This window comes from Thunnus thynnus, chromosome 9, assembly GCF_963924715.1.
Source record: "Thunnus thynnus chromosome 9, fThuThy2.1, whole genome shotgun sequence".
NCBI classification, from domain to species: Eukaryota; Metazoa; Chordata; class Actinopteri; order Scombriformes; family Scombridae; genus Thunnus; species Thunnus thynnus.
This window is the reverse complement of record NC_089525.1, coordinates 21,824,497-21,837,774: the sequence shown is the minus strand read 5'-3', so window position 1 is coordinate 21,837,774 and position 13,278 is coordinate 21,824,497. Positions and strand designations below refer to the sequence as shown.

Below are 13,278 nucleotides of genomic sequence, written 5' to 3'. Positions count from 1 at the left end.
GTCTTTATCAAAAGATGTGATATGTGAAACTTACGTACCATAAGGTGCACTCATTGTCTTGTCACTTCACTTCACAAATTACTGTATAATCTCTGAGAGATCTAAGACAACAATTAGATGTTTTGGAACAAGTAGCTTTTTTCAATCACTGAGAGAGCTGGCATTACGTCACATCCTTTTCAGTTCTCAGGAAGTCTGAAGAGCATCATCACTGCTTCTCGACACAAATCAAGATAAATGTCATTTTTCTGGACTGAAATGAAATCCGTCCGGTAAGAGAAAGCAGAGTCTGGGCTCTGTGTTCAGATGTGATGATCACATCTCTGGTTCGACATGTACTTCAGAACAATGGGCTACCAGTCCCAGCATGCTCTGAGTATGAGATGGTTGCAACATTGGTTGCTCAATAGATTTTTTAAACTTTATTTAACAAGGGAGGTTTCCATACAATACCTGCAATACATTAACACAGGTACACGTTTGGCTTTGAATTGCTAAGTGCAGCTACATCTGGACCACCTGGAAACACAGTATGTGCCTTGCTCATTGGCACGTTGATAGCAGTTGTTAAGGTAGAGGAGAATGTTATTCATTAACTTTCCCCACCCAGATTTTCCCGGCTGGTCACAAGAGTTAAAACTTCCCGTCACAAGTCTACTTCTCTAACCTTTAGGCCTCCGTCCTCTCCAGAAAAAGAGAGTACTATGGAAATGGAAATGGCAAAGCAGAAATGGAGAAACTGACATGGAAACATGATGCAAATCCATCCCTGGGCAAAATGAAAGAGCCAGCCAAACAAACCATCAAAGCAGAACAGGCATTCTGACACTGCTTACTTCTAATAACATTTTCCAAACAGGGTTATTAAAAGATAATGACTGCAGGTTTAATAAGACATATCAGCTAGTTTCACTATGAACTCACTAGTTTTCTACATCCCACTCTTGGAAATGGAAAGTGAAGAGACAGTCATCTGGTAAAGAGAGCTGAATGAACAGGCTACAAGCAAACTTGTTCACATAAATCTCATTGGAGATGATGAAAATTATACTTGTCATACCAAATATAATGTGTCATTCAAAAATACTTCATTAGAGACAACCATGGGATTCTAGTCTCTTTTTGGTTATGAATATAACTTCTAACTTCTAAAAATACATCTATTTCTCCACTTGCATTTGCACATTAAGACCAAAAAGTTAGATCAAATGCTTTATATTTAGCCAACATTTATGATGATCCTTTTTTGAAAAAGAACAGTTTGTACCTTGCCTCATGAAACTGAAGTTGGCTCCATGTTTATTCTCTGTGTTTGTACCTGACCATTCAACATTGGCTCTGTGTTTATTCTTTTCCAAGCATGTGTCTGTAACATGAAACTGAATAAATCCTCCATATTTTGGCATGCTAGGACTGTAGTATTAGACTCCACCCTCCTCGTCATGCCCCTTCTCTTGCAACGCCTCCGTCATCTTGCCCAAGCCTAATGATCTAATTACAGGCTAAGACTTGTTGACTTTGTATTGAAAGAAGAGCCAACCTGACACTACTGTCCGGCCCCCCTCCCTCTTTTCACCAGCCTCTATGCCTCACCAAACAACACCTACAGTGTGAGTTCATCCTCCGAGGCACGAGGGCCTCATTTACAATCCAAATCAGGGTGGGCACAGAGTATGATGAAAAAGTTAGGTCAGATGCAAACTCATACTTGCTCAACACAACATAGCTATTCACTTACTGCGTAATGTCACTGCAGGTCTGAAACGCACAGAAAAGCCATTTTCCTCCTGAGTAAGGTCAAATGATCCAAACCTAATAATAGTCCAGTAACTTCTCTAAACCAAACTCTGAAGGTCTTTGGTATCTTTGATGTAATCTCAGTTGCCTGTCTTGGGTCTAAACTGCAAGTTACGTCAGGCATTACATCAACAAAATCATTCCTGAATGCCAAACCAATGATACAATCACAAGCTTAGTTCTTTTGTATATTACTACATAAAAAAGACCAAAATTGGATGAAAATATTAGGCCTGCCCTGGTTCAAGGTTTTTCTAGGACAACTTCACTGATCTGTAACAGCAGCATTTTAAGGTAGGTTCGATAAAAAAGAGTGTGTGAAATCTGGATGTTGCTCAAATGGTGCCTGTGTTTATTCAGAGATATGTATGTGTATGCGTGCACAGTGTTATGGTGTGGCCCACAAAGTGCAGAGTAGATTTCTGGTGAAACAGGAAGCGTGCTTTTATCTCTGCTGTACTGAGCAACTTTTGGAAACAGATACTGAACAACATAAAGCAGAATAATTGAACCGGTTGATGAAAAAAAAAAAAAGACTTCAGAGAAGGTCAGTTAATACTGGTATAGAAGAGGAAGCAAAATACTGTGGTTCACACTTCCTTGTGAATTTAATTCTAGGCCTTCTGGTCCTCAGCATTACAAGATGAGTTTGATGCGTGAAGCACTGCATGACTGACTCCATGCACAAGACTGCAGAGAGCAAAAAAAAAAAAAAAAAACCAGCAAAACCACAACAGCATTTGTCTACTAATGCAGCAGTTAACATTTCGAATAACACTTTTATTAAATCTGAAAAGTAATCATGGATCAAAATTGACATGATGTGCAATTACTGATTACTACACCATGAACACACATGTGGGCTTGGTCAAGGGGTTTGCAAAATGCTGTTCCCGCCCTTGCTTCAACAAACCATATAAGGCAACAATTCATAAAAGAAAAGCAACAATGAGACATATCAGAAAAGGGTTACTCTTATTTCTTCTTAAAATGACAAACCATAAAACTCAAAACTATTACTTCATCTCACATGTCCTCAGTTCATAAAAAAGTGCCGATGAAGTTTGAGAAAAAATAGTTTGATATGTGCGTTACAACGTTAAGATTCACTTTATAAAATGTATGTGATAATAGTACTATGAATATTGTTTTGCTGTATCCCTGAATGATGTTTGATAAAGTCAGGAAGGAAAAGTTTGAGGGGAAAATAAACTTTTACTTCCACAACTTACCAACCAAACTTTAATATGTCAGTTGCGCGAATAAAAATGCTGCAACAAAACACATTATGTAACCTACCTATCCGGCGCTTTACTTAAAATGACAACTGCCGTTATTATGCACTAAGAAATACAAATACATACGTTAATGCCTTATACATTGATATAAAAAATATAATACATATAAGCCACAGCTGAAGCCATTTCTTTCCACTGACAACATCAAAATAGGTAAAGTGTAAGGAGGAGGAGGAGGAGAACAATCGATTACTGACCTCAAAGACACAGGATTCGGGTGACAAGGTCCATAATAGCAAGCAACCGAACAAGTGTAGATCTCAGTAACCAATGAAAATGAAGACAAAAAATAGACAACAAAAGGCAAAATGGGCAATAATCCAAGGTGGACAAAGCTGTCTGAAGGTGTGGACCACTGGCCAGCCCCACACCTCTTTCTCACAGCGACAAAAACAAAACTGGAGATGAGAAAAAAAAAGAGACAATGCAATGGCTGCTGTTTGAAACAGAAAAGGAGAAGTGTAGTGAAGCAACTTGTCCTCTCCCTATGAGTCACGCAGCACTGTCGCCATTGGTAGGGGAGCCCTGAGGCAGAATGCTTTCACCTGGCCAATCAGCGATCGGTATCTGCCCTCGATGCAAATCCTTTCAGGTGAGTTCTACGGCTAGCAGGGATTGGACAGAGCTGCGGCGGGGGAGGGGAGAGTAGAGAGGTCCAACTGGAGGGCCACACCTTAAGTAGCATGAAAGACGGGTTTCTCCTGCAGAGGAGGAGGAGGAGGAGGAGGATTGCTGGAAGTGTAAGTAAACACTTGGACAGGTACGCACCTACTTTAGACTTTGACCACACATTATGGAGCAATCTAAGCATGGTGATTAAAATCTGTATGCCAGCTCAGAAGTAAAGTTCACATCTCTTTGTGTCCCAATAAAATGAATTGTGAGTCTATTAGGCATGTCAGGGAGACAGTTATGCTGCTGACTTGTGGGGGAGTTGTCTATCTGAAGAAGAAAGACCCATAAAACAACTTCTACCAGTGGGAGGTACAAAGAAATGAAACTATAAAAGTCAACCGCATTTAGGTGTGAGATTACAGCAAAAAAAAATTCTCCTCCTCCCTCCTTCTCCTCCTTCTACTCTTCAAGATTCAGTGATCGTGATCAAGGGAAAGCTCCTGCTGTGAGCAATCATCACATGCACAAGTACATCTGCATGAGTTAAAATGTGTGCATGTCTCTAAATTTACATTCAAGCTGTTATTTATTCTGTTTCAGGATGTTAGAGTCTGTATGGAACAAGTGTCACAGATGCTGTCGATGACACAGATCATTTTTACTAACACGCATCTTGTCAGTTAGGTATAAATAGATATACTTTATCCGAATCTTTATCAGAAATGACACTCTAGCAAACAGGAAGTGGTGGTCTGTGGTGATGGTGAACACTCTTGTCTTGACACTCTTGTCTGTGCACCATGTTTTTTACTGAACATCCCCTTATAATGTAGCATCTTTAACAGACGCAAAAAGTCAGATATTTAAATAGATAAATAAACGCAATCTGGTTTAAATTGGGATCATTGGAGAGGAACACAAACATAAACTATCATGGCACTAGGAGATTGATATTTGAAAAATGAACCCAATAAACTCAATTGCAACTGCAGTGGAGTCTGTTTGTCACAGACCCCCAAATCACCCTCTCAATCTCCACCGAGTGCTCTCATCATCACATTAATTCTTCCTGGCCTTGGTTCAGTTCAGTTCAGCTTGGAGTAGAAAGCAGCTGTTTGCTTCGCAGCAAATTGATAGCCTTGCTGTGAGGGAAGGTTACACCAAACAAGCTCCATTTATCACCGCCTGTGGAAATACTGTCCACAACCCAAAGCCTTGGAGGAAACTGTTCACTTCTTGTGATATAAACTCTTAAAAGGCTAATGGGCCTCAGCACAGTTAAAACCCAGGACAGCTATGTAAACATTCATAAACACACGCATGCATCTACACAAGCAAATCTAATTTCCATGTCACTCGCCTTACAGATAATCTGAATCTCTGTACCAACACCAGCGAGTCTGAAAACATTAGTTGGGCCTAATGGAAAGCTGCAAACGTTCTTCAGGTTTCTGTCCATATTCAAGATGTAGTGAATCTGCTTAATCTATGCTGACAGCAGTACTGCCTCACAAAGAAACTGAAACACTGAAGTTGAGGAAAAGGGGTTTTGAAGTTTGAAGGTGCAACTGCAATGTATGAACTTCCCCTATGATTTGATTTAACAACTGACTGATTTTTATTTTATGTTGTACATAACAAACACAATCATGAAGATGTTGCAGCTACAAAACTGATTTTTCAGTTAAAGTTAACAGTTTGGAAAAGCTGCTAGCTGTCACTGCCCCATGACTAGCATTAACCATCTGGTGTGCAATCAGTGTTTTAGTTCCTGAAATTTTTACATGTTGTTTTTTTATTGAAAATTACACATTTTTATGGCATAATAATTTTTAAAAGATATCCTAGTTATTGTGGCTGCCTCTGGCAACACAATTGCCTATTCTGCCCTACAAAGCCATAATGCAGTAATGAGTAAGACCTGAATCTGATTTTTTATCCTTTATTTGACCCTTATTCAACATCTTACAAATCAGAGATTGAAATTCCATTTATATATACACACTGATCATTCTGATCCTTAAAAAAGGCTTCAAAGGAAAGGAAACGTCTGCAATAAATTGAGGAAGTAGCAGAATAGTTTTCACTGCTCAAGCATAACTCCAGTATGTTCTTTACAACTTTGAAAAGAAAAGAAAATCGTAATGGGACTGTATGCCAATAATTGTGGTTAATCAACTGTGTCCTAAACTATGTCCCCAACAGAAAATCTCTTAAAAGCAGCAAACAAACAGATGAGCGCACATGGCTGGCATTGAAAACACTTCATGACCTTCCCTCAATTAATACTAATGAGCACAGTTACTCATGGTGTCTCCTGAGCCAGACACAGCAGTGTCCTTGTAGTTTTCCGTTAGAGGAACTACAAGGACAGTGCTAGAGGAACTAGAGTGATGTGTAATCATAAATGTAAATGTAACCAAGTCAACATTGTGGCTTTGTGAACAAAAAGTAATACAGTTAGGATTTCTAGCAAGTATTATGACATTTCAGAGGTTCAGAATGAATTCAACATATGAAAAAAGCTTTTCCAATTATCCAATTACCTGCCCAGTCTAATTGGTGCTGAATGTATTTCAATGGACGGCAAAGAAATTCAAACAATGGCATATGTTACGGCATCATATATGATGTCTTCTTCTGAAACACTCAATAAGTAGGACTTAAAGGATCAGTCAATTAATTTTTTGATAATAGTTTTGGAAAAATAGTTTCAGTCATTTATCATGTAAAAATAGAAATAATAATAATGTTAGAAGAGATTGCTTTATTGTGTTTTTAGTAACTTATAATGGGCAATTGTCATTATGTTGAAAATAATTATTTACTAAGCGCTTATCAGATTAATTTATCACAAACAAAAAGACTGAAAACAGTTCATTACAGCTCTGATAGTTTGTAAGGTCAGAAGCACACTAACATATTGTTTACAGTTCAATAATTAACCTTTCCTTCTGTCAAATAAAAATAAAATTAATCTTACATGTTTAAGTTCATTTTTGGGAGAAAAAAGACAGACTGAAGAAGAAAACCACTGATTAAAAGTTGTCGTCCAATAGCATATGAGTAGAAAAGTCTGAAATCTAGACACAACTGTAAACACTCCTGAATGACGTGAATAAAGTGTTATTGTGAATTTTACTTGAACACACAGAGAAAAAAAACCTGTTTGCACTTATTGTCCCCTATGAGTTTACAATCCTTCCAATTATCTTTTGTAATACCGAGTGCAAACTCACTCAGATTTGCACAACAAATCAAATCCAAACTCTGGGGGAAAAGCAATAAAAATGAAGATGTTTAAATTGCTGTTGCTTCAAGACATGTCACTGGGATAAAATTTAATTCCATCCGCAGTGTGAAAACACAAAAAGCCTGTCTCACACAGTGCACTGTGTGTCTTGCTGTATTCCTACAATGGTGCTGTATTAACTTGAGCGAAAAAAAAAAAAAGCCTTGACGTGTGATCAGTGCAGAGCCACATGACCCTGCAGAGCAACTGAAGGGACACACCTTTCCTTTGCAGGCTAAGAATGAATAATAAGCTGCTGGTTACTGTCCTCATCAACCACAACAGAAGCAGGCCCCATTTTCTGTGGTATGTCCCCATTTAAAGGAAGGGCACAGCAACACTTTGCACCAATAAGACTGTGTGGTTAAAGCCTCTGTGAGTGAATATCAGTCCTCTAGATCATGCACAGTGTTAACTTTCTTGTTTGTCAGTGTCATTTTGAGCTGCCATGCTGGTAAACATGTTAATATGACAGTATTTCATTTCTAGGACAATAAGTAACAAATTTATCAAAAGCCAAGTGTTATCTAAGCCTGCTTATATGGGTCAAAGATTAAAACACAGCCCTCAAACAGGAGTAGTGATCACTATGTTTTGCTTTCACTTTGTTTCCCTCTTGAACTTGATTCATTTGATACACTTTATCTAAGCATGCCCTCCAAAATTTGCACCAGGCGAGCCACTCCACCGAGATCTGCACTCAGAAAATTCAGATCATTCAGTTTTACAGCAGCGTTGGAGTACTGTGGACTCATAAAACCTGACAAACATTTTGAAACAATCCTTGACAGGATGAGATATAGGAGCCTTTAGAGGACGCACAGGATTATTTGTGTTGCTTGGAGGTCATTTGATGGCTTCTCCAGCCACTCAAACACAGAACAGGGAGGCGTTCAGCTGAGGATGTCAGACGCCGGCGTACAGGACAGAAATGCACCCCACAGGAGACACAGCCTGAGGTAAACAAGAGGGCAGCAAGGCATTTTAATTAATGCCACTCAGATGGACAAAGAATTAATGTGTAAGAAAACACTCAAAAAACATCTGTCATGTGTAGGTTGTAGCGAAATGTACAGTTATTTTGGTTTCAATCAGGCCAGCTGATTGAGGCCAGACTGCTGCTATTACTTGATGAGCTGACAGGTCACAGCGCTATGAAAACGTTAACATTCTTGGACAGTGACCATCCTGAGCTAAGCCAGGATCTAAGATGACTTACTGCTGACTGAGCATATAGATAAACAAAGAGCCAACAAAGTGCTGTGTAGGTGTCAAGCTAACTATACAGATGACATATTTAATGTGCATCAGCTCGGCCTACTGTGAGTGATTCATACTTCTGAGGAGAGAATGAAACACAGACCACAGGCCTGTGGCAGATAATATGCTCTTCTATGCAGACTGTTCTTCGGTTTACGTGACTTTCCTCAGAATGATATGTGACTTTAACCACATACACACACACTTAAACACACTATATACCAGAGTGTCAAACTCAAGTTAACTGGAAGCCACTGGGCTGGGTTGTTCTCTCCGTGGGGGGGCTGCTTCAAATGTTCTTTTCTGATAAAAAAAAAAAAAAAAAATACCAAGCTGGGCAACTGAGCAAAAAAGATCCAACTATCCACCTACCCAGAAACTGTCTGTGCTCCAGTCAGCCTTTTATTTTAGGTTTACAAATAAATATTTTAGTGTCACTGTCAGGTAATCTGAAGCAAATCTGAGTGTTAGTGATCACAGTTTAAGTGTTTTTATTGACAAGTTGTGCAACTAGACATCACATACTAAATGTTAGATATGAAATAAAAGGCCATTCTTTATGTTTTGACTTTGCAGCCCTATCAGAACATTAAATCATTAATAATTAATTAAAAGTGGAGACAACCAAAGTGGGAAACATTTAATTAATTTGCAGACTGGTGTAATGATAAATTCTGAATATGTGGAGGGCATTATGAACATTTTCCCCACACTATACTTTCCCCTTCTATATACTGTGGGTTAAGTGCAGTTACCACAGTATTCAACATATCCTCTGAGTGGGTTGGCCAATAGGTTTTGACGAGTGAGGACTAGCTGGGGTAGTAGCATTAGCTCTATTGCTTCCTAGTCTACATACACACATGCAGACAGCAACATCATTAAATATTAACCACACAGAGTAGGCCAACAATCCAGATCATCCACATCACACCTCTGTGGGCTGTAACAGCTACCTGCAGTCCAGTTTCTACAAACAGAAAGCGTCCGTTGCTTCACCACTTACCACAGTACAACTGACTGTCATATAGACACGTAAGAATCATAAACAGTCACTGAGTTTTAGATATTCCATCTGCGACACACCAGCTAATTCAGGCGGCTCCAGTGTTCGCCAAAGGCCGGCAGTTTTTAACCCGACGCCTAGTTTATCTCAAGCTCATTATTTATAAAATGCCATGAGGCCCTAAGAGCATATTGCTCTGTCACTCAGAGCCTTGATTATAATACCCATTGGCTGCATGCAGTTAAATAATTCAACAAGCCCGAGGACAGCTTGTCACTCTGAAATTAACTGAAAAAAAAAAAGAGGAAAAATTTACTGATGGTGAAGACAGACAACTGCCTTTCAGCGGATGTGGTGAACTGCCAAAGCTCACTGAAAAAATCTGTCAACTTCGTCTTGCTCTAATTGGACACATTTGTGAGTTTGTTGAAAGTTGAATGAGGAAAAGATCAGTTGGTTTCTTGGGGCAAAGCTCACTGTTTGAACCCAAGCAACGCCGGCTGAGGGTGACTCATGAAAGGCCTCCATGAACCATTCACTACCACCTCATTAGCTCTAAGAGAACATGAAGATAATAAGAGACAGGGTGAAATATCATATTATGTGCCTGAGTTGCAGACAAAGCTAGTTTCTATTTTTGTGAGGGACTACTTTCTGTGGTCAAACTACGGTAACACTACAAACCGAGCCACTCCTAAATGTAATTACACATACATCAGTGATACAGCTTGCTGCACCGTGTGCTTACATGCAGCTCAGCAGGCATCATAAAAATATCTAAGTAATGTGGTTAACTAATCTCATGATGTCAACATGCTGCCAGAGTGAACACCATATACTCTGATTCATCATACAGTAGTTCTCCCTGCAGACAGAGACATATATTGAGGCTAAGGTTGTGTGATAGAGGCAAAAATATCATATCATGATATTTTTTTGACACTGAAATTTCACTGATTCTACCTTTAACGTGGCTATAATCAATATTCTTTGTAATAACAATGCATCAAATGACAATGTGTAATGTCAGAGGTGTTGCTCGTAGACATGAACCTACAGAGAATCATCACCCGACTCTGCAGCTCCCCTCGGCTTTACAGAGCTTCATGGCAGAGTATCAGCTTATTGTTAACCTGTCCGGCTGCAACTTTACTGTTTTGGTTCACTCTCACCGCTCTCATAGCGATGTTTTTGGCACCAAACAGCAAACAGACGCAGTTAGCAACTAGCCGGTGAACATAACGGAGCATTTAGCAGCTAAAGAGCCAGATGTTTCCCTCAGGAGTTACTAGAGACCAACACAGAGCTAGAAGAGAGTGAATCTTAGACTTACATTCATCAAGTGGACAGAAACATGACTCCAAATGATTGATAATGTTGCTTTGTAACTGATGGATGTGTAAATAAGCAACTGTTTGCTTACAGGTTCGCTATATCTTATTAACAACTTGTTTCCGCTGCCAAAAAGGGGCCAAAAAGTCAGTTGATGCAGGTTTTAAGCAGTAGTTTCAAACATTTTGAGACGTAAGCTTATTTGCTTTCTCGTCGAGAGTTAGATTTAGAAGATTGATACCACTCGGTTTTTACCATTTTACCACTAAAATGGTGATGCTTTTATTCAAATAAAATATATTCTCACCACAAAGTTGTGCCTCAATGTGTGATTTTATGAGTACTGAATAAAAAATTGCCAGCATACTTGAAGACATTAACATAAAGACTAAGTCTAACAAAATCAACCTTCACTACCTTAATTATATCACAACTACATACTTAAAATAGTCAAGCTGCCCTCTTTCTCATGCTAAAAATAGTTTCGACTGTAACTCTGGATTACATCATGACAATGCATAAATTCATGAAGAAACTCAGACTTAATGACTTGTCCGAGTCACATGTTTGTGAGACAGGCAGGCAGCATGAGAGTAAAACGAGGTTACAGGTGGAATTTCCCCTCTCTCCTTTCTCTCTGACGTCATGTCCAGTAGCAGCGGTTTCCTGGCGCTGCTGCCTCAAACATGTCTGACAAGGTGATGTTCAGGTGTCAAAGGCTCAGGGTGGTGAAACGGCAGCGGTACAATTAAGGAACTTTGCAGACAGCAGTTCCCCTGCGAGCCTTCAACAGAAAACAGGCCAACATGGGGTATTTTTTTTCTGCATGTAAAAAAAGGGAAGTTCAACAGTTTTATTTCTCTTTTCACAAGTCGGTTCCTGCATTTCTGCAAGTCATTTGAGGTTTCAGCCATCTCATATGATTGTTTGTTTAGTCAAAGCATATGAACATTGCCATCTTGTGGTTATTTCTAAGGCACCAAATTACAATAATTTACACCTAGAAGAAAGGGTCATTACTGTACATAAACATGGTGGCCTCGGAAAATATCATTCAGTTCCAGTATTACATTCTTTTTAAGCTTGAAGGGCTAAGTTAACTTTATTTTTGAGCATGTGTCAACACTTTTGCACTGTGGAATTACATTAAAGCCATGGATTAAACAGCAATGTTACAGGGAGGTTAACCTTTTTTTACAGACCACCACAAAGGCCAACTTACTAAAGAAAAGACGGCTGGATTCCCTGTGCCTGTCTCTCACAAGGCCACTCTGAAAGCTTTTGTGAAACTGGAGTGCTGCTTTCTAAATAGGATAAAAGCTCAGTTCTTCTTTTTGTGTAGTCAAATCAATATCCAGAAGGCCATTAAGGCGGACGAGCAGGTCTTAGGCAAGAAGAAGAAGTGTCTGATGTCTGAGGAGCCCTCGTCACTAAAGGGAGAACAGAACAACTCTCCATTGTTGTCCATGGTCATCATTGCACTCCTCAGCTGCTCAGACTGCTGATGGTGACATCACTGTCACAGGATAAGAAGACTACCGGGAACTGCATTAGCCACAACCGCACAGTCTTCAATCAGCAGTGTGAACCCACAACACAACACACACAACTGACCATACATCTATAGGCCTGTGCAGCATTAAAGCTATCAAAGCAGAGAGAGAAGGGAGGGGAAAAAAGAGGCTGAATATGTGGGCAAAAGCATGGCAGGATGCTTCTAAAACAACGGCACATGCTCGAAACAAACAAGACGACTCCACACTGGAGGCAAAGTATATTTGGAAAGTCTTGTTCTGGATAATTGCTTTCAGTGGATTGAAGTTTCCAATTATCCAAGAGCCTCTGCCAGCGTTCCCACCATGGGAAAACTGTAGGGGAGGGGAAGAAGGGTGGGTGAAGGGTTGGTGGGTCCAGCTGGTCCTGTCTCTAGTGGGACTGACAAGCCAGAAGCTCGTAACTCTTCCCTCTTTCCCTCTGCGTCACGGCCGCCTCGTCTGAAGGGAGCAACTCCAGTCGACCAATGAGAATCTGTTTGTCTGTCCCATGATACAAGCATCTTAGCCCAAAAATGTAAACATCTGGCAAACATTTAGACTTGCCAAAGAATAGGGTTGATCAACTATTCAAAAAAAAAAAAACCTAAAAAATGATTCTGTCAAGAATTCCAGAAATATATTTATGGAGATGAGACATAAACATTAGTTTATATTTGTCCTCTGAGAGAGAACGGAGTCTGTGAACAACTTTCTCCAAAATCATCTCTCTCGCCCATTTTAGCAAATATTTTAAGTCTGAGGCTGTGTCAGTGGAACGGGTGAGTCAGATTATCAGTTGTTGCTATAGGTTTCATATCAAGAGATCAACAGGGCTGCAACTAAGTCTGCCGATATGGTAAAACAGCGAAAAATGCCCATCACAGTTTCCCAAGATCCATGTTGACATACTTCAAACTGCTTGTTTTGTCTGACCAGTGGTCCAAAAGCAAAAGATATTCAGTTTACTATCATTGAAGACAAAAATATAACAGCAAATACCCACAGTTTACAAGCTGGGACCTGCAAATGTTTGGCATTTATGCTTAAAAAATTACCAAAAATGATTCATCAATAGTCCAAACTGGGGCAATTAATTTTCTGTTGACGGACAAATAGATTTATTGACCAATCATTTCAGCTCTA

General features: G+C 39.6%; 1 protein-coding gene across 3 annotated transcripts in view; it reads right to left on the bottom strand.

Annotated features, from left to right (window-relative positions):
* The window catches only part of elf1 (E74-like ETS transcription factor 1), a 40,062-nt gene that overhangs the window by 25,059 nt on the left and 1,725 nt on the right, over positions 1-13,278 (bottom strand). The window contains exon 1 of one of the 3 annotated variants that reach the window (XM_067599715.1): positions 3,293-3,620. The exons of 1 other annotated variant lie outside the window; for it this stretch is intronic. The gene's annotated coding sequence lies outside the window, so the exon portion shown is untranslated. Of the gene's footprint in view, positions 1-3,292; positions 3,621-13,278 lie in introns of those variants that run through there. One more of the 3 variants, XM_067599718.1, reaches the window with a different exon arrangement.